Source organism: Mauremys mutica, chromosome 2 (genome assembly GCF_020497125.1).
Source record: "Mauremys mutica isolate MM-2020 ecotype Southern chromosome 2, ASM2049712v1, whole genome shotgun sequence".
NCBI lineage: Eukaryota > Metazoa > Chordata > Testudines > Geoemydidae > Mauremys > Mauremys mutica.
The window spans coordinates 60,543,096-60,563,783 of record NC_059073.1 but is presented as its reverse complement, the minus strand read 5'-3'; the positions used below and the strand labels follow the sequence as shown (position 1 = coordinate 60,563,783).

Below are 20,688 nucleotides of genomic sequence, written 5' to 3'. Positions count from 1 at the left end.
GGGCGGTACGAGATAGGCATGATTAGAGAATTTTAGAAAATTTATAATCTTTTCCTTTCTGAGCCAGCCTGGCCTTGCCAAGGGCATAGTTCTTAGCAACATTAGGCTACTTTAAGAGTCATTGGCTGGGTAAAATGCTAAAATTGTATTCTCTCTCTCATCACGCTCACACAAAGCAATTGCGTGGGCCTGTGTAGTCTGTATTGCAAAGGGTACAGTCAGATTCTTGCCTGGCTCATTTTAATTATCTCTGCTCCACGACTCTGGAGAGAGAGTTGGTTAACTCTGTACCCCTGCTACAGTCAATCATTGTCCCTTCCCACATAAAACTGACCACATATTTGAGTGGGAAGGCTTAAAACTTGCTTTCTGTGAGCACTTGCATGAATAAGACTTGACTGCTCAAATGTTCATAGAAAGTAGGCACAGAATACGTTGGGAGCACTGCAGAAGTGAATTCAAGTGAAGGCCCATGGTAAAAAGTTTCAAGCTCTAACACTGACAGATCTCATACTTGATCCCAAAAGGACACGTAGGTAGCAAGACTGGCAGAGCAACAGCAGGGCTGTGGGAAAAAAGCCCCAACTTCTCACAACTGACGGAATCACTCATCCAGCCCTACCTGCTTCTTTCCAATCATTCTTCCTTGTACTCTTTTTTCTTAGCTCCTGCCTCACTTTCTGTGGTCTCTTCCTTCCCTTTCTCCTCCAGTGCTTCTATTCCAACAAACAAAAATATGAAGATAACATGACATATGCAAGCCATCTCTCTAATCTCACTGCTTGTATATTTTATCCCACTCCCCCCACCCCCTTCGTCTTTTCTATTTGGATAGTAAGCCCGTCAAAGCAGGGATAACATCTTCTGTGGGGTCTGTGACACCACGCTACAAATATTGAATAAATAAGAACAGCTGAAAGAAAAAGCAATAATGTCAGATGCGTAACAAGCTGTTCAAGGAGCAGAAATCAAGTGGGTCTTTCCCCCTCTCAAGTACAATACTGCTGTTTCAGTCTTTGAATGTGTTTATGACAATCCAGCCAGCACAAGGGAACCTAGTGCTTTATGGAAGACTAGAAGTAGTCAGAGATTTATGGGGAAATGAATCTGTGAAAGTGAACTTTACCCCCGAAACAGAGCACCCTTTGATGCATTAATCTCAAGGAAAGAGCAGCAGAAGGGGTTTTAGTTGCTGATTAAGCTCCCCCTTCTGTAATAATGGGAGATGGTGAGAGAAGCCTGTGTGGCAGTTGCTTTAAAGGTCTTAGAAATCTCTTTGAAGGAAAAAGCAGGCAGGGGCAGGGGGGTGAGCTGAAAAAATGTCACAGGATAATCTAACAGACGAACGCTTCTATATTTTTTAGACAGATATAATGGGGATGGGGTTCAGACTACAATAGCATGTGGAGCTGTACTCTTTTTGATTGTTTCTGAATTTATGTGGTTGAATGCTCAACAAAAAAACTTGGGAATTTCACTGAATTAAGGGCACACCTGCATGAAGATGCTATATTTTCCACCAACATTTTTACTGTTCTTCTTCAGATAGATTTCACAGAAAAACTCAGGAGACTTCTTATTTTGCATTTAAAATGCACTGAGATGTGAAAAGCCACTGCTGCATGCAATTTTGTGAGCACAAGATTGTATGCAAAAGTGATTCATTTTCTTTATTGAGTTGTGTGCACATGGGAAAATCCACCAGCATACATCACATTGGCCCATTATCTGAGGTGCTACCTATGGTAAGAGAGAGAAGCTGGTTAACCACTTTTCTATTGCCTATCTGACCTTGTGGAACACATTAGATGCAGCAGTAGTTTTCTGGGAAGTGTGTATAAATACATTCTGCTAGGTGCTGCAGTTGCAGTACTGTCTCCTTTTCTTTCTGTCCAAGTTCCCCACACACCCTCAAAACTAATCCAGTCGGCCCTTATACATAGGCCCCGAAGCTACAATTGAATTGTTAATTTCAATGTGGCTTTGTGAGGGCACAGTTGCCTGCCCCTATAGATTTAATTGCAGAATTGAGGCCTTTTTGTTAGTGGTTTGACAGCCCGGCCATATGTCTGTTGTGAGGTGAACGGCCTGTCCTACACACATACCCTGGTCAACAAATAAAAACACCAGTATGATGAATGTCAACATTTTTGTCAGTTTAGCAAAAAAGATTATGGGTGAATGTAATGAAGTGTATTATACAGTCATCTCAAATGCAGCAAAATTCATCATTTCCCCAGCTGTATAAATCAGGGGGTTAAATAAGTCAGTAGTTTAGGGGTGTGGAGGGCTAAATCCGCAAACAGAGACAGTAGGCGTTTAATGTCACAGACAATTCTCTGGGTGCCATGTTCCTCTTATAAAATGGTGTGCTTGGAATCTGAGAATTTTAAAAAATGCAGCCAGTTTCCAGACTTTGTATTAATAAAAAAATTATAACAGTAATGACTGTTTCTGGCTCCTAATAAAATGAGCCAAAATGCCCTTTCAAGTCCACGGTGTAACTTAGCCAGTCAGGGAAGAACCAGACATTATAACATGTGACCTCAACTTTGTTATCAGTCCCAATGATCCCAGTTAAGCACCATTGAAGTTTTACTGATATCCAGAGAGCGGACACAGAGAAAAACTGGATTTCTTTAAGAGGATTTTCACAGATGCAAAATATTCCATGGAGAGGCAATACATTTTCACAAAAGCTCTGTGTACTATTAAAACAAAACAAAACAATTAAGACACCTGAGTGATTTTGACTCTGCTATGAATAGTTTACAAAGCTGTACCTGAATGACTTAGTCTGTTATTTTTTCCCTTTATTATGTTATGTCACTCAAAAGCAGAAAGAAAGTCAGTGATGGCTGGTCCTGAAATGTCTGTGTATTCACAAAGCGTGTCACCAGTTAGTTTACAAAGCAAATTTCCAGTCTGCTGAGCAGAGACACTAAATCAGATCTTTCACATCTCTAACTGCTATTTGATCATTCAGTCTACTTTACAATAAAGCAGTGTACATATATTTAATGTATATTTATTATTATTAATTAAAATATAAATTAAAAATTCCAACACAATTTTCCTCCTGAAGTAAAGGGAGGAAAAGAAAGAACCCCCACATGTTACAGGTGCTAGCCCTGTTGATCACTGCATTTCTGGTAGGGCTCTGCTACTATGCTGAGGAGTGTTGTAAATTAATCTGAATAGACCAGAACAGAAGACTGTTCTCTCCATTCTCCCATTCAATCTTGTTTTCAATGTATCCAGCAACTGGATTACAATTACTTTTCTTGGCGATCTATTCCACAGCCTATTAGTTCTCTCTGTTAGGAAATTCCCTTCAGTATTCTGCCAACATTTTCCCATTTGTAATTCCATACAATTTTCCTCCTAGTTCTATTCACTTGTATTATCCCATATTATAATTCTTCTTCTTGATGTTTATACCCTTTTTCATCTAGATCCTCACATGGCTCCATCACTGTAGTTTCTGGTGCTTCCCACTAGTAAAAAATAACAACAACGAACAAGTGTAGACTTGAGTATTAGTTAGTTGTCACTTAGCCAAGCTAAATGGTGTATATTCAGATCTTGTAATCTTTTCTCATAAATCAGTCCCACCAGCCCTGTGATTATTTATGTTGCTCTTCTCTGAACTCTCTCCAGTTTGTCAATATTTTTCTGGCAATGACTTGCCCAGAACTCAGCACAATATTTCACATGTGATTGTAGCAGGGCTGAGTAGAGCAGGGTTATTACCTTCATGCTTTTTGAGGTGATGCCTCTGTCTGAAAGCACAAAGCCTGGGATAATGAAACTTTGCACCTCTGAAGGAAGGTAGCTATTTATCACACACCAGCAGACATATAGCCATGCAAACCACCGCACTATTAAAAAACAAATCTGGGGACACCATAAAATCTTATAGTTGATAAAAACTTCATATGGGAGTCACACAGTATCTGATGTCCTAGTAAATCTAAAAAATAATACCCAAACCATTATCCTTCTGAGCAGTCTTTCTACTTAATATATTGATTGCACTATCAAAGAAACTTAAATACCTTTCAAGGACCTTTTTTAATTAGAATTTTCTTTCTGTGTCTTAAAAAAACCATTTTCAATCTTTGATGAAGGGTTGCCCTCTGTTTTACCTGTAGTGATAGCAGCAAACCTGTGTGGACCAGAAAATACCCTGAGGCATCAAACCTGCAGTCTCAAAAACCACTAACAAGTCTATTTCTCTCTCATACACCCCCTCCACCCTGCAAGTTATTTAAACTAATGCCAGAAATATAAAGATGATGAGCTACCTCATAAACTCTTGGCTTCCATTGCTTACCCTGAAGTCACAAGTCCATTGTTTAACTGTTTGTTTGAAGCCTGGGAAAAATATATCAAAGTCTTCTATGTTGCCAGAACTTTGCACACCTAGACACTGGCACTGTGACAGAAAACCCAGACAAGAGAAAAGATGTCTAGGTTTTAATATCACACTATCCCCTGAGCTCTTGTCAAGGACTTGAAAGGTAAGCTGTGTAAAGGTAATGATTACAAAGTCTCTCACAAAAATTGAGAGTCTGTGACACTAGCCTATTCTCACTGACTTGAAGACCAGCAGCTTCAGATAACGTGTCACCATTTATCATAGAAAGTGGAAATGGAAGAGACCTACTATGTCAACTACTCCACTCCCTTGCCAATGCAGTATTGTGCCTTACTCTTTATTGCTGTCCCACAGCTGAGAGGTAGCAGAATTGGGGGGCTTTGCAGTGTATCAGTTTTACATTTGCAGAGATATTGGTGATAGCGAGTCAGGGCATTTTCTAGTGTGATATATTTCTTTGTAAATGTAAAACGTACCCAGGTCCTTTTCATCTTGAACAGAGGTGATAAAAACAGCAGCAAAACTGCACAGCAACCTTCCCACTAGTGGTTATCTCAGCCCGATACCATTGTCCTGTAGCCAGTGAGCAGCTCCCTTGATCTCGCTCTCAACATACTGTCCATTTCTGAATCCTACTTGTCCACATACTTTCACAGAGGAATCCCTCAGCCCAAACCACCAGCCTTTGACCATGTGGAGCGTACTGTACTCAATATTAAGCATGGATTAGTTCAGGTAAGCCTGAATATCAACAATTCTTTCATCTAGCTGCAACACAAAGGGAACTCTGAGAACAATCTGACGATAATCAATGTCTACTGGAGGCAGCTTCTTTGCAACAGAAACATCCTAGTTCCTGTATCCTTTTTCTATCATGGACACATATTACCCAATACAAAATTCTCCTGTAGCTTGGCTAAGGTTGTTGTAACCCCAAATATCCAGTTCTTTTAAAGCTATGGCATAAGCTTAATGCTTTATATTTCAATGAACCTGGTACAGTCTGGTGATTACCTGTATCCATCATTCACTTGGTTTTCCAATTTATTGTACTAATTGCATCTTTAAATTCCAGGTTTTCCCATTGGAAAACCTTTACAATGGTATATTGAGAAAGACAATATTCCAGGGTGACTGGAACTGCCAACTGAGTTTCCAATCTCATATTATTTAATATCAGGATTCTCCACTGGAGCAGTCTAACTGATCTGGGGTTCACTCTAGCAACCCTGCCTCCACTGTCTTAGCAGTAGAAATGGGAACATTTGTTCTTCTGTACACCTTAGGGGCTGAACTGAGGGCTCTCTCTATGGGCACACTCCTCCATTTGAACGGTCAATTCCTTGTTCTCCTGATTAGGTCCTTCCAACAAGACCAGCTGGACAAATTATCAGCATCTCTATGCTTTTCCCTAGGTCTGCGTCTGACTATGACATCACATACCACAGTTTCTTCAACCACCTGGACAACTGCTCCTCAGGTATTCTTGAATTTAAAGACCCATTGTAAAAATGAATGCTTCATCCTGAGCACAACTGTGTTGTATAGATAGGGTGAGAATGGTCTGTAGATTTCATTACTTCCAAAAGGTCCTTCCTGGTGGTGCAATAATTTTTTCTCAACAGAATTTAGACTTTTCCTGCATTCAGTGACCACTCTTTCAAGTCCTTCACATTCTTGTTCCAGTACGACCCCATTCTGTACATACTAACAGCTGGATCTAATAAAAAAGGGGTTTTGAAACATGGGAAGGCTGAGACTGAAGTGGTCAGAAGGGATTTTTAACTCTACCAATTCCAAATGATTTTCAGTGATCGAAGAAATGGTTTTCCTTTCACCCAACCCATGCAACTGTTTTGCTTATATTGGCTAACCTAGAAATGAAACTTCTATACTAGGAAGAAAGCCCTGCAAAACTCTGCATGCTTGTGTGCATCTGGGAAGTCAGTCAGTTCTGTACCACTTCAATTTTCCTTTTGTCAGTGGAAATTCCCTCCTTGCTAACTGTGCACCTGGGGTAGGTTACCTCTTTCTAAAACAGCTCACGTTTCTTTGGATTCAGTTTCAAACTGGCATGCTAAGGTTATCACAGACCATCTTTAAATACATCAGTTCACATTGGAAAGTTTTAAGCATGTACCAAGTTATTAACCAGGAGAACAGGCATGCCATGCAGTACCCTCTCAAAGGTAGCAGGGGCATTACTGAAGCCAGAAGCTGAAATGACAGGAGCTATTGATCTGTTGTAATATCAATCTTCTCCCTATCTTTTGGATTCACTTCTGTGTGCTAAGAGTCACTGTGAGACCTGGTGTGGAAAAATCAATATGAATTCAATCTGCTGCAGCATCCAGTGTAATATCTATTCAGAATGAAGGATAAAAATTCTTTGAATCAACTATATATAAATTGTCTAAAATCCAGCTAGATTTAGTGTTGCTATCTCTTTTCTTAACCAGAACTATGAGTGAGACTGAAAGACTGGCTGAAAGCTCAGTTATATCTTCCCAATACATTTTTTCAATGCCCTGTAAAGTTTCTTCTTGAAATTGTTAAGCTGTGAGATGCCTGTCTGACACTGGGCGATGCCAGTCTAAGAATCCAGTTCTGCACCAGCGCAGAAAACCTATCTCGTTGCATTTGGAGAATTGTTTCCAATTCCTCATTGGAAAGATTTTCATTCCTTTCTGTTGCTCTTCAATTAATTCTTCAGCAACTCCAGTAAAACTCTGGGAGCTCCTGATCACCCCTTTACCTTGTAATGTTTATCCTATATCAGCAGTTACTGGAATTAGTGGTTCACATTTTGCCACTCTGTCCCCTGCTTTACCATTTGCTGTTTGTCAGGGATAGTCCGCAAGTGAACATGAAGCTGCTCCTACTTCATGCCTATAAGAACAGTAGCAGTTAAAATTCTATCCAGATTCTCTGTTCAAAGTAGGTCTCAGCCATTACTTCATTCCCTTATTGGGAAGTTACTGTACATGTGGTTGCAATGATGCTTGCATCTCCTGAGGGAAGGACAACTTGCTCACCACAAATCAGTTGCCAACAAAGCATTTGTTTCACATGGGCCACATCTTTAAAGAGAATTTCCACAGGCTGGATTTGCAAAATGCTTTTACTAGCAGGTTACACAGTTATTAGCCATACTGAAATCCAAGTTGATTATGAATTCATCCATTCTCTTTGCTATGCAAACCACTTGGGCAATTGCTAGGGGCCCAATTCCTAAACTCAGTTTTCCCTTATCACTGTCTCCACTTGACATCAGTTGCATCCTCCTGCATCTTCAGCAAATGCAGTCTAATAACTGTCACGTTTAAGTCAGTGTCCATAATTCCTGTGCACTTCACAATCTCTATTACACATTTAGCACTGAAATGCATAAGTGGATAATGGATAGTTATTGCCTCACTGCAAGGCAATGTCAAGGCTATTTGGGTGCCTTAACTGTACCTTTCTATATCTGAACATATTAAGATTTCTTTTAAGTTTAGACTTAAGCTATACAAACCCAGGTAATTGAGTTAGTTTTGGGGCATGATTAGGACACTGCCAAAATGCATTTTACCCTTATATTACTGATCATATATATAGATATATATATATAGATATATATATGAACTAAACTCCACTTTAATGTAGACTTTGTTTTGTTTTGTTTACTGCCACACATGCAGAAGGAATGTCTCTCTGTCTCAACATTACTAGGGAGAGCTCTATCAGTTTCCTTCTTCACACTTCACTTTTCCTCTCTTAGAACTAAATATCTTGAACAAATGGTTTATAATGCTTAAATAACATTACATATGTGCAAATTTAATGCTGCATTGATTGACTAGCAGTATAGATGCAGTCCAGAAGTATTTAACATCAGGTTCAGAAGAAGCAATAAACAAAAATGATTGAAGGATCTTTCGTGGCTAGGGAATTTGTTTGCACTGGCTGTGTTAATAGCTTACAGCGACTGAGCTAGAACAAAACCACTTCATCCCCGAGACAACAGAAATTTTGAGATACACCCTGGAAACAAATCAAGGATTTTTGTGGGGAGACTCACTCATGTGGTCCCATGGAGGAAGAGGACTTGTAGGAAATGTCTTTGAAATCAACATTTATGAATCACTAATGGCTATAAAAATTGTCTGCAGATGTTTAAAATGCCCCTTCAGTTTTGAATGCCAAAAAAAGGTAAACCAAGGGTGGAAATGCAATAGATGGAAAATGATGTTATGCAAGATTGATCAGTCTTATGTACATATAGAAGAAGCTTTTTGCATTAATTTTCTATTAACTATGCAGTATATTCTTGCTGATTCTGCCTTTGTACTTTCAGATGCAGACATACTCAGTGATGAGCTGCCAGAATCTTAACAACTGGTTCCCTATAAAAAGTTCTGATTTAAGGGATGTTCCACAGTATGTATTTTTTGTACCAATAGGGTTACCATACATCCGTATTTTCCCAGGAAGATGTTTTAAAATTTAAAAATTCCTCCCGGACAGCGATTTAAGAACCAAAAGTCTGACATGTCTGGGAAAATACGGCTGTATGTTAACCCCACCTAAAGTTCTTTTTTAAAAAGATGGGCCTGAACTAGAAATGAACTTCGTTTTACATGTGTGGGTCCCTGCCACTCCCTGGGGGTGTGCTAGGGTGACCAGATGTCCCGATTTTATAGGGGCAGTCCCGATTTTTGAGTCTTTTTCTTATATAGGATCCTATTACTCCCCACCCCCATCCCGATTTTTCACACTTGCTCTCTGGTCACGCTAGGGTGTGCACATGTGTGGGTCCCAGCTGCTCCCTGCCCCCCTCATTGAACTAGGTGTGCAAGGTTACTACCCTGGGCACCAGTGGATGTGGGGCCGGCTGCAGACAGGGGCGTGCGGCAGGGCTAGCTGGAGGCAGGGGTGCGGGGCTGGCTGTGGGCAGGGTAGGGGGTGTGGAGCTGGCTGGAGTCAGGAGGGTGCAGGGTTGGCTGGAGACAGGGGGTGTGGGGCTGGCTGGAGGTAGGGGCTGGCTGGAGGCAGGGCAGGGGGTGCGGGGCTAGCTGGAGCAGGGGTGTATGGGGCTGGCTAGCTTTGGGCAGGGCCACAGGGGAGTGCGGCAGGGGTTCACTGGAGACAGAGGAGTGTAGGGCTGGCTGGCTTCAGGCAGGGGGGTGCAGCAGGAGCTGGCTGCAGGCAGGGCAGGGGGTGCGGCAGTGGCTGGCTGCAGGCAGGGGGTGCAGGGCTGGCTGGAGACAGGGGCTGGCTGTGGGCAGGATGGCAGGTACTCATGGGGAGAGCAGCTTGGAGCAGCAGGACGCAGCCCAGGCCCAGCAGAGCAGCTGGGGACCCACCAGGCAGCAGCGGGAGCCCCAGGGCCGGGGGAGCAGCAGCAGCAACAGGGCGGCCAACATGGCTCCTGCAGTGCAGTGCCCCCGGCAGCTAGAGGAGGAATTACATCACTTCCCGGCTGGAGCCCATCAAAGCCGCAGCGCCCCCTCGCAGGGAAGCAGGTTAACAACTGGTTCTAAAACTGCTTCAAAATTTAACAACTCGTTCGTGTGAACCAGTGCGAACCGGCTCCAGCTGGACATACTATCCTGAACCAGAAGCTAATTTGGTTTGACACGTATCACTGCTTTTGCTCATAGAAGTGATCAACAAAAAACACCAGAAACAAGGAAGTACTGTGAACATGAAGAAATCCAGAAAGTCTGAAATAATTGAAAAAAACAAAAAAAACGTTTCTCACTGGTCCAAAGTCCTGTACTTTGGAATGCAGAAATAACTATTTATACAGTGGTATAACAAGGTTATAAAGTACCGTAATAACCAAGGAAAAAATCTCTGTCAAACCTACAGGATTTCTTCTTTCACTTTAAGCTGTCCTTCATTTTCCTTTTTTGTTACTCTTAACATCTCTCCCACTTGCTGAATCTTTGCCTGAGCTTTTAGTCTTTTTATTCCAGTTAGGTTTTTACCCTGTGCCCATCACTAGGATATCTTCTTCAATATTCTTTTTCAGAGCCTACCCAATTGTACCATTCTCAGCTCCAGATTTTTCCTATACCATTACACAACTCCCAAACATCTTTCTTTGCTACTTCCTTTGACCACTCCTGCTACTGTGCCTTTTTCAATGCTGCCCTTTAAGCTTGGGAAAAACCTCCCTGATTAATGTACACTGCAACTCCTCCTTCAAATCACTTCTTACAACTCATCTGTTATACAAAACCAATGACAGTGATGACACCTGCCACTTACTGCTTGTGCAATGTACTGTACCTGTCTATTCCATTAAACTGCAAAGTCTTGGTCTGGTTTGTGGGTCAGACCATCAGAAGTGGCCCCTTTGCACCTAGCAAAGCTCAGGAAGAGGGCTGTAAGCCACCTCTGCAATCCTGGAGAGAATGATCTGGTCATAAGGTGAAACTCTGAGCTGGCCATCTGCTAATGATTTCCAAGAGACTGTTACAACAGCCAGGGATCAGAAAGGCTGATGGAACAGCTTTGTAACCACACTCGAACAACACTGGAAGAGCCTTGGGAAGCAGGCTAAGACTGAGAGAATCTTTGGTTAGCTGGTTACATTGGCTTTGGGCTGCTGGAGCAGTGCATAGTAGCTGCACCACGAGCCAAAATCTGCTCCTTTGTCTTCTGTTTATTATAACAACTTGTCATGAAGTGCCATGTAGAAATATAGTGCTGTTCAAATAATAAATAATATTTCACAGGCCATTGTTCCCCACTGCAAACTAGCCCTGTGGACAAAAGTTTAGTGTCACTGGTTAATAACTTGGACAAATACTAGCAAACATACGGAATTTTCAACAATACTGCTTCAGGTGGCTCTGCTTTATCTTTGCTTTGTCTCAGCTTTCTAGGTCATATATTTGGGAGGTAGAAATTCAGCCTGAGGTCTCAGGTTCAGTTCAAGAATTAAACAGCCTTCAAAGGAGTCTTTTTCATAATAATGGCATCAAGAGTGAGGGTATTCTGCTTTCAAAGTAATGAAACATTTGCTTTCTGTGATACAAAATAGGATGGAAGAGAGACAAATGTTTCCTTCGTGTTGATGTTGTATGGATGGTTGGTACATCTGAAAATAAGAGCTGGTTGTGAAATAATTCACTGAGGTTAAGTAAGTGATGAAACAGTATGATGTACGAGCTTAAGCAAATTGTTCAGGCATGTGTACATAATGCTTCAGATGTGTCATAAGGGCATCCAGGAATCTGGATCTCTTACTGAATAAAAAAAATATGGTGTGTATTACTAAACCACTCCCTTGGGCTTCCATAACAAAGGCAATGCTTCAAGTCTCTCATTTTCACTTGGGCCACTGATGGCGGGGGGGGGAATGAGGGAGTTAAGCTAAGTATTTCCTGTCCTTGATTATTTTTAGAAAACTGAGGTACTGTATATACATCTCTGGAAACTGCTGTATCTATACAAAGCATTTTATTTCTGGCATCTGTAACACTGTCGTCAGAGAAGTGAAGACAGGGGGTCAAAGCAGGTGATCTCAGAGAGCCTTCCTTCGGGTGCTAAGTGAGAACAAAAGAGGGCAAAGGGCAATACTGGAGGCCAGCTGATGACTGACTCAGAGAATAGGAACACAGACAAGTCCGTTTTCACCTTGGCATCCACTCCTGTTAAGCTTAAAGCTCTAACTGCCTTGGCTTTATTTTAAAATTGCCTTAATAATAAGGGATAAATGATGATAATTTCAAGTTTTCTTCACTTGGACTTTCATCCATCTTATTATCTCAACGTCCCAATGCTGAAATGTCAGACACAACATGGATACAAGATGAACGGCATAGGAATAAACAATAATACAGGATAAACCGTATGGGAACTAATTCCTTTAGCATAAATAATATTGTTTGCTAACTCTGTTTTATTATTCAGCATTTCTAGAGGAAAATCATTTACAATGCTGGAACTGAAACAAATGTCTGAGACAGAAGTAGCTAGAGGTCTAAAGTGAGGGATGTCTCTTGTAACGAGGGACAGCTGCTTTTGCTTCAACTGACAGCTGTTTCCCCCACCCCACACACACCCACACAACTGCAGAAATACAGAGTCCTGCAACATATGGGTAAGGGGATGTGTGGGCATTGCTCACTGAATGTTTTACCTCACTGTTTTTAAATAGATTCCCATCCAATACCTTCAGAAGACCTGAGAGATCTTTTCCTGCCTCAGGAGTCTTCATTGCTCAGGTCACCTTTCACCTGCACCCTATCATCAAAATTAAAATAATCTATCTGAAACAGTATCATCCCACATGAGATCCCAAGGGCTGAGGCTGTCCTCTTCATCTACACCCAGCAAGATGATGCATTCTCCATTCTCCGAAAGAGAATCATCATTTCCATTTGTGATGGAGATTGGCTTTAGCCCTTTTTCACTGTGAAAACATCCAGCCTATCAGCCCCTAGCTCTAAACACCTATTTAAACAACTCATGTTTTACTCTTTAGCTCACTTGTTGGTTTACTCTGCCTTTGCAAGGAGGGAGCCAAAATGAGCTTAGCCACCTGTCTGTCTGTCTGTTTTGGTTGAACAACATATCCTAGTTCTTATTTCCTTCTTCACAGTTGCTTCCCCTCAGGATATATGTCTGTTATTCAAACCACTGCTGATATGAGCAGGGATTTCATGCAAAACTAAATTATTTCCCCTTCATTTTACAAACTTTTCCCCCCATTCCCAATTCTGAAACCTTTGCTCATGTAAGTAGTATTGTTGATATCCTGTATTTGCATGAACAAGTATTGCATGTTAAGTTCTTTGACAGAAATATCTTCATGTCGGTTCCTCATCCCCTCTAATTATGGTTTTTCCTCTTCCTAACATTGCTGCCAGTTCCTTAGAAGTTCCTTGTGCTGCCATCAGGTGTAAGCACCACACTGCAGCTTTAACCAAATACTGCTCTATATCCCAACAAAATATATTGCAAAGTGATTTTCCTGCTATGCAAGGAGCAAGGTAAATCACTCCTTAACTCTCAGCATTGCTAAATTATTTGAGATTGGCAAGGGATCACAGAAAAACTGGAAACAAAATTATAATCACTGTGCCTCCAGTTTCCATAGCTCTGGCCAGAAAGAATTTCTCTCCCAGACCCTATCCCATTTCATCTAGTTTCCTTTGCCTTATGCTTTTTACCTTCCTGTCTTTTTCATAGTTAATTTCTCTCACTTCTCCCTGAATCATTTGCTCAATCTCCACTTTGGTTCTCTCTTCAGATTGTTGCCCCCATGTTAATTACACTAAATGCATCAAATTCTGAATGAATAACATTTGGAACAAAAGTTTTACAGTAAAAGAAACAAAAGCAGGAATGTTTAGCTAGGCATTAACATTCTGATCATACAGGTCTAAATCTTTACACTTGCAGGTATGGATGTCAGTTCCTAAATCCATATTTTGGCATCTAACTAAAAGTGGCCTATTCTTTGGCATCCACAGCTTCCACTGAAGTATTTAGGTGCTTAACTTTGGGCATTCAGCTTTAAAACCTTCTTTAACTGCAATGATTACACATTTATGGTAGTGACCAGCTTCCACAGCTGATCAGAGTCCCTTGCCTAAAAGGAAACATTGCTAGAAGAACAATAACTTTAAAAATCCTTTTTTTAAACTTTAACATAGAATGGCTCAGGTCACAGGAAGAAAGAGCAGAACGAATTTCATTGATTTACATAGAGTGTGGCTTGACACAGTCTTCAAGAAGGCTAACCAGGCTAAACCTGATTCTGGTCTCCTTTACATCAGTGTAAATCAGGTTTATCTCCAATAATGTCCATGGAGTTACAGCAATACAAAAACTGTGGGAGATCAAAATCAGGCCCTCTGTCCCCAGCGGGAGTGAGGATATATTAGATTTGTTTTTATTGTCTCTCTCTTTCTTTCAACTGCACATTATGTTATTTATCTACACAGAACCTTTATTTCACCACAGAAGTTTTTACACAGATCATGAAACTTGCAATCGTCTCTTCCCTTTGATCATGTGATTCAACAATGTGGAAAATAATAGAGTGAAGTATATGTGACAGACTGGGGGTATGTTTAGGTCAAATAAGAGAACCTCATATTATTTGGAGAACATCATTTTGTGATTGCAACCTTCAGTTTGCAACTTTCATTTTGTCATGTAACAACCACGTTGGTTTAAGACTCCCAGCTGGTGGTGAAAACTAGTCTAATTCTGCCAAATCTAATTCTACTATTCTGGATACTGTGTGATCATATTGGTGTGTCAGACACCTCCTAGAGAGAGGTGCCATCAAGAGCCATGAGAGGGCCATCAATGATGAATTACTCTTTCCTACAGGAGCAATGGCTTTTCTATTGGCAGGGCCAGTGATTTTGACTCTCTATACACAGAAGCTGATAGTGGGAGGATGGGGATCTGGGTCTGGGAACTACCACCTCCCAACCAAAGCATGGGGCAGAAATGGGACAGAAATTGTTTTGAAAAGGTGGCTGTTTTTCTACGCAAGGAGCCATTCATCACATCTTGTAAACAGAACTTGCTGGAGATATCACATATAGAAGAAACTCTGACTCACTCTATGATGGTGTTCAAAACCAGGACTCACAAACGGGGTGAGATCAGACTCAGAGGGTCGCATTTGGGATTTTCTTGTTTTCCACAGAAACTTTCTTGTGCTTTTTTAAAAGTAAAGTGTCTATGGCTAAGAATTTCCTTGACTGAGTCTGTGTTCCTTCCTTTATTGCCATGTTGTCCCTGGAGGGTTTAACTAGAAACCAGAGGTTCTCACAGCAATGTAGACTCTGGGGGAATTCAACCAAGGGCTCAGGAAAGCTGTGGCACTGGTTCTGCGATTTAGGCTGCTGGACTGCAGGGTCCCATTGCCTAAGAAGGGTGTCAGCCATGGGCTCTGCACCTGGGAGCATGCTTGAGACACCCAGAGCTAGAAATAGTGACCAGACATTACCCAGACCCAGGGGACTTAGAAGCACATGGGATTCAGTAGCTGGATCCAATTATGATAGACGAGTGTGAGCCCAGAGAGAGGGACTGGGCCAGATTATGACATATACATCAGTAAACTGATTTCTTTATCTAATAATACAGTCTGGTTTGGCCTTAATCCTGCAAAGATTTATGTACATGTTCAACAGTACTCGTGAGCAGTCCCATTGAAGTTTAAGTCTTCACATGCTGAAGTCTTTGCACCATTGAGGCCTTTAGTCCCGTTGATTCTATTCCACTAGTAATTACTGTGACTCTTCAGTCAAGATTCATAAGCATTTTTCTCAACTGTATATTTCTGGGGTTCCAGCTCAATTCTACAAATTGTCTGTGGGCTGAAACATGACATAAACAGAGACACGATTCCAACCTCGGAAACATATCCATAGATACATATTTTCACTTATTTTTGTAAAGTTACTTGATTCTCTTTAGCACATTTACTTAGTGACTAATTGTATAAGATAAACAGTGTTATGGGCTCAGATATCTGGGATCGGAATCAAGTTTTCAAGACGTTTACAAAGGTTTATTCTCTTCTCCTTAGTGTACTTGTCTTGGAATGTGAATGGCAATAACAGGCAATAATGTGTACAGTATTGTGCTTTTTGTCTGAAGAGTAACACTATTATCCCATTTTACAGATGGAGTAGCTGCAGAAAGAAGAAGGGAAGGCCCAGACTTCCAAAAGTTACCAGTAATTATGCATGTTTTTTCAAAAAAAGCCAAACAAGCAGACAGCAATGTTACTGGGCTGATTTCACAGGTGCTGAGCATCACAACATCAGCTGAAGTCAATGGGAGCTGCAGGTGGTCAGCATTTCCGAAAATCTGGCCATAGGTGAGTTAAGTTTCACACCCAAAAACTGCAGCACCCAACATCAAAGGCCATTTTTAAAAAATAGGGCACTAGGCAATTTGCTCAAGCTAACACAGTCAGTCAGTGACAGAGAGGAACACAAATCCAGGCCTTCTGACTCACAGCCCATGCTGCCCAGACATGCTTTTTGTTCTGCGTAAATCTCAAAAGTGCCTTCATTCTTTAAAGCTACAATTTGAGGCAATTGATCCATAATGTGAACTAATTGCTTTTTCTGAGGTGACTTCAAAAATCAAATTATACAGGAACAATGAAGTCCTAATGTTTTAGTGACAGGTTGCTGTGCATGTTCAATCACTTTGTATTTTGAACATTTCCAAAGGATTTTAGTACAGAGACATGTACACACACAGCCCCTACACTGATCTTAGCAATGCCAAATGTCTCACAATACACTTAATTAAGGTGTCTGTTGGTCAACCTTTATGTGACAAGGATTCAAAAGGAGCTGTTTGAGACTAATTAATAAGTAATCCCCATTCTAAAGGGTACACAGAAATTTAGGAAATTAGGATGGGAAGAACTATTGGTCCATCTAATCCACCCTTTGCCTTTTCTTAGGACAGCCATTCACCAGACATACCCAGAAATGTTCTCAGCACTCAGCTGTTAATTTCCTTGCTGTTTGTATATTCATCTTTTGTCAGACTATTCCATATCCTAATTACCCTTTAAGTGAAAAATCTCTTACTAATATCCAGTCTGAATGACTTTCTCATTTCTAGCTTCAGTTCACAATGAAAACAAGTCAATTCCCTTCTTACAGTGTGGCCCCTGTATATACAGTATTTCTTACCAGTAAGTCACCTGGCCAGCGTCTTTTTTTCAGACTAAAAATATTCAGACTCTTTCCCAAGCAGTGGCTATATTACAGCCACTGGCAATGGCAATTTAGGATATCCCCTAAAATCTATGGGTTTAAATTTGTTTTTTTTGCCCTTCCTCTATTTTAATATGAAATATCCCTGTAAGGTACAAGAAGAGTCATTCAGATGTATCAATAAGGTTAACGAATAAACTTTCCTGCTTTTGGGCAAAGTTTCATAGAAAACTCACAAAACCCTGTACACCAAGCCAGGACTGTCCAAGACTTTGTAGTCAATGACACTAAATATATTTTTACCATTGTTTTTCTTAGACCAGCATCACAATTATTTGGATAATCAAGAGATATCCAATAGCTGCCTGTATGGTTAGGGTTTTGTACTACCATTTGAAAGAACCTGAGTTTGTTTCCTGGAACTAGTCTCTCTCTCTCTCTCTGAACCTGCAGGGACGGGAGGTGGAATCTGCTCAAATTGTTTACTTTCCTTTATAATTGATAAAGAGCTTCCCTTTGCAATTAAATTATGTGTATATGGAATTCCCACATTACATTGCTGTCTCTGTAAACAGCCCAATACAGTTTGCTTTAGTGAATGGAAAATTGTCTTTTCAGTGCCTTCTAAAGGAAAAAAAGTCAGTCATTTTCATCATACTGCAGTTTAGGATATTTTTAAAGTATAGAGTTTAAAGAAATAGGAATATTAAAAACTTGAGAAAAATATGCAATATCTGAAGAGAAGAAAGGACTGACTTACCATATCTCTACTAGCAGGCTGAATCACTTGTCAACACTTCTCCATTGTTCTGTGCTGAAGTGAAGAATAAGTAAGTTAACTCCAGTAACATATTGAAATGTCCATTTAATCTGTTTACTTGGGACACTTAGTGGTAAAATTGTTTAAGCTGGTGTTGCAGATTGCCTTATTTTGATTACAGTACCTCTAGGTGCTCAGAAACAGGGCTCCATTGTGATAGGTGCTGTACAAACACATAGGTAGACATGGTCCCTGCTCCTAAGAGCATACATGCCAAATTTAATTAAATTATAAGTATTTTACTTCAATGTGCTGTGCCAGCAAGAGTTTTAGCTTTGTCATCCAGGTTTTGTATAGCATCGATAGACCTCTTGAGTAAAGTCATAGCTGCATTTTTGTTACAGAATTTATGACTTGTATGACAGCAGTTATAAGCTGTTGGGCAGATTCACCAGCCAATATAATGAAAATAAAGCCCTGACTTTCAAGTTCAGTTCTTCACCCCTTTCCTCAGAACTAGTTTTACTAATAAACAGAAGATGTAAAAGTCTTACACAGAAATTACTCAAGATGCTGGGTAACAGATTCCTGTCCCACTTCCATAAGCTGGAGAGGGAGAAAAGACATCTTTCCCTATAAGTAGCCATTTCTGGCTATCCCCTAATCTTGCCTTTGCTTGACATTTTACCTTAAGTTCATTGACTGCCAATGAGCTTGAGCTACTAAACACATTTGTAGACTAGCCTGGACATTTCCCATACGCTTGTTCCAGGCTACAAACTTCCATTCTTAACTCTAGACTGATTCCTAGGTATAAACATATGCTAAGCCTCCAACTAGGTCCCAGTGGAGAGTCTTTCCTCAACTTGCCAAAACTGAGACAAGAGCCTTTAGAGAGTCTCCAGCAGAAAGTCACTTGAGATTTAGTTAGGTGACCCTTCATTATAATGCACCATGTCTGCAGACTATTACTCCCAGCAGCTTCTGGTGTGAAGGGCCCAAGTTCCATTACAGGAACATTGGGATACATGTCTGTACTCCAAGGTCCAGTGCATTTTTACAGTAATTTAAATATTTTAAAAGATATATCCAGGGCTTTCAACATTTTGACATGCATGAGTTGATGTGATGGCAAAACAGTGGAATAAATTTAATTTAAAATGTTTACAGCTGACAAGTAAAACCCTTGTTCAGAGCTGCAGAAGAGGCCAATAGAGAATGAAGCTTCAGTGAGACTTAAATGCTTTGCTGAACAGGAATTGGCCTAATCTCATGCATAAGTGTTCTCATGAACTGGGACCCTAATAACTTGCAATGTCTTTATCTGCAGACTGTCACTAGAAGAAATAATGAGAAATAAATTGAGGTGGGCAGTAACATAAAGTGAATGATAGAAATACTTGTAAGCCGCTGACACTTGCCTATCAATGTTAAAACCTACCAATAAGAATAAACGCCACCACAGTTTAGTCTTTACAACTATGTAACAGGCTCATATTGCTGGTGTGGAACTGGTTTCTACTGCTGTGTGAGGTAATGCTATGTGTCAGCTGATAACATAACATAGAAGTTGGAGGTGGATCTGATTGTAACAATTTTGTTAGTGAACATATTTTGTTACTCAATAAATATAAAGTAAGGAAATTTGCAGTGTAACCTAGATTATAATTTGTTGTCCTATGACAGTGGTTCTCAAGCTTTCGTACTGATGATCCCTTTCACATAGCAAGTCTCTTAGTGCAACCCCACTTATAAATTAAAAACACTTTTAAATATATTTAACACCATTATAAATGCTGAAGGCAAAGTGGGGTTTGGGGTGGAGGCTGACAGCTCGTGACTCCCACCTGTAATAACATTCTGACCCCCCCCCCACAACGGGTCCCAACCCCCAGTTTGAGAACCCCTGTCCTACGAGAAGGGGATTACAAGAAATGAAAGAATCCTATACACTTTCAACTCAGTTTTTCTGATATGGGTCTAAACTTTAAAGTGCAGATGAGAAGCCACTTTTCCTTAAGGGGTATTCAGATGGGGGGTTAGGAGGAACTGGCTTAGGCCCATCTCTACCTTGCTGGAGGCTCTTAAAACTCAACAGAACACTTCCAAAAATGCACCTTTGTTTTTCAAGAACACTGGCTTAAGTTCTACAACCCTTATTCTCGCCAACGATCCTTACATAATGAATCCCACTGAAATCAATGGGAATACTTGTATGAGTCATTTTTTTTGTATGAGCAAGACTGGACTTTTTATTTGACAAGGTAACTAGTCCTTAATAAGGGTTTATTGCTATACCTACACTATTGAACCTATAGTGCAAAAATATCATACCACTAGGTTTATACATATGTGTGAGATTCTGAATGTGCTAGGAGAACTTTATGACAAAATCTGTGCTTTGGACTGCACAGGAGGGGATTCCCTGCCCCATCAGTTTGAGTGACTTACAGAACAAACCCAAACCAAAGTTTTCTCCTTTCTCCTGTAAACAGATAACGCAATCAAAACTTTGCCTTCTCAGATCACCTGCACTGGAAGTCCACCATCCTCATCCTTCTCCTCCTGTTGAGGGTAGAATTACTCCTAGCTACCCTTTCCTTCTTCCTCTTTCCATGGTAATTGGGCTTTGTATTTAATGAGCCCCAGCTGTATTTCTTCTCCATTCATTTAACCCATATTGAGCTGGTTCTCTACCTGACAGACCTGATCATTAAACAGGGAGGTGGCACTACTTGCATGACCCCAATCAAGTAGTCTCAGGGTTTTCCAGGCCCCTAACTGTGTAATACATAGTAGGTTTGATATAGATGTTCTTTGTTACTGTATATAGTATTCTC

General features: G+C 40.6%; 1 long non-coding RNA gene across 3 annotated transcripts in view; it reads right to left on the bottom strand.

Moving 5' to 3' along the window:
• The window catches only part of LOC123364694, an 88,185-nt gene extending 67,697 nt beyond the window's left edge, over window positions 1-20,488 (bottom strand). For 2 of the 3 annotated variants that reach the window (XR_006577230.1, XR_006577232.1), the window contains exons 1-2: window positions 20,378-20,488; window positions 17,849-17,902 (exon numbers count right to left, since the gene is read on the bottom strand). This is a non-coding gene — a long non-coding RNA (uncharacterized LOC123364694). Of the gene's footprint in view, window positions 1-622; window positions 717-17,848; window positions 17,903-20,377 lie in introns of all 3 variants that reach the window. The other variant, XR_006577231.1, reaches the window with a different exon arrangement.
• Window positions 20,489-20,688: the final 200 nt, after the last annotated feature.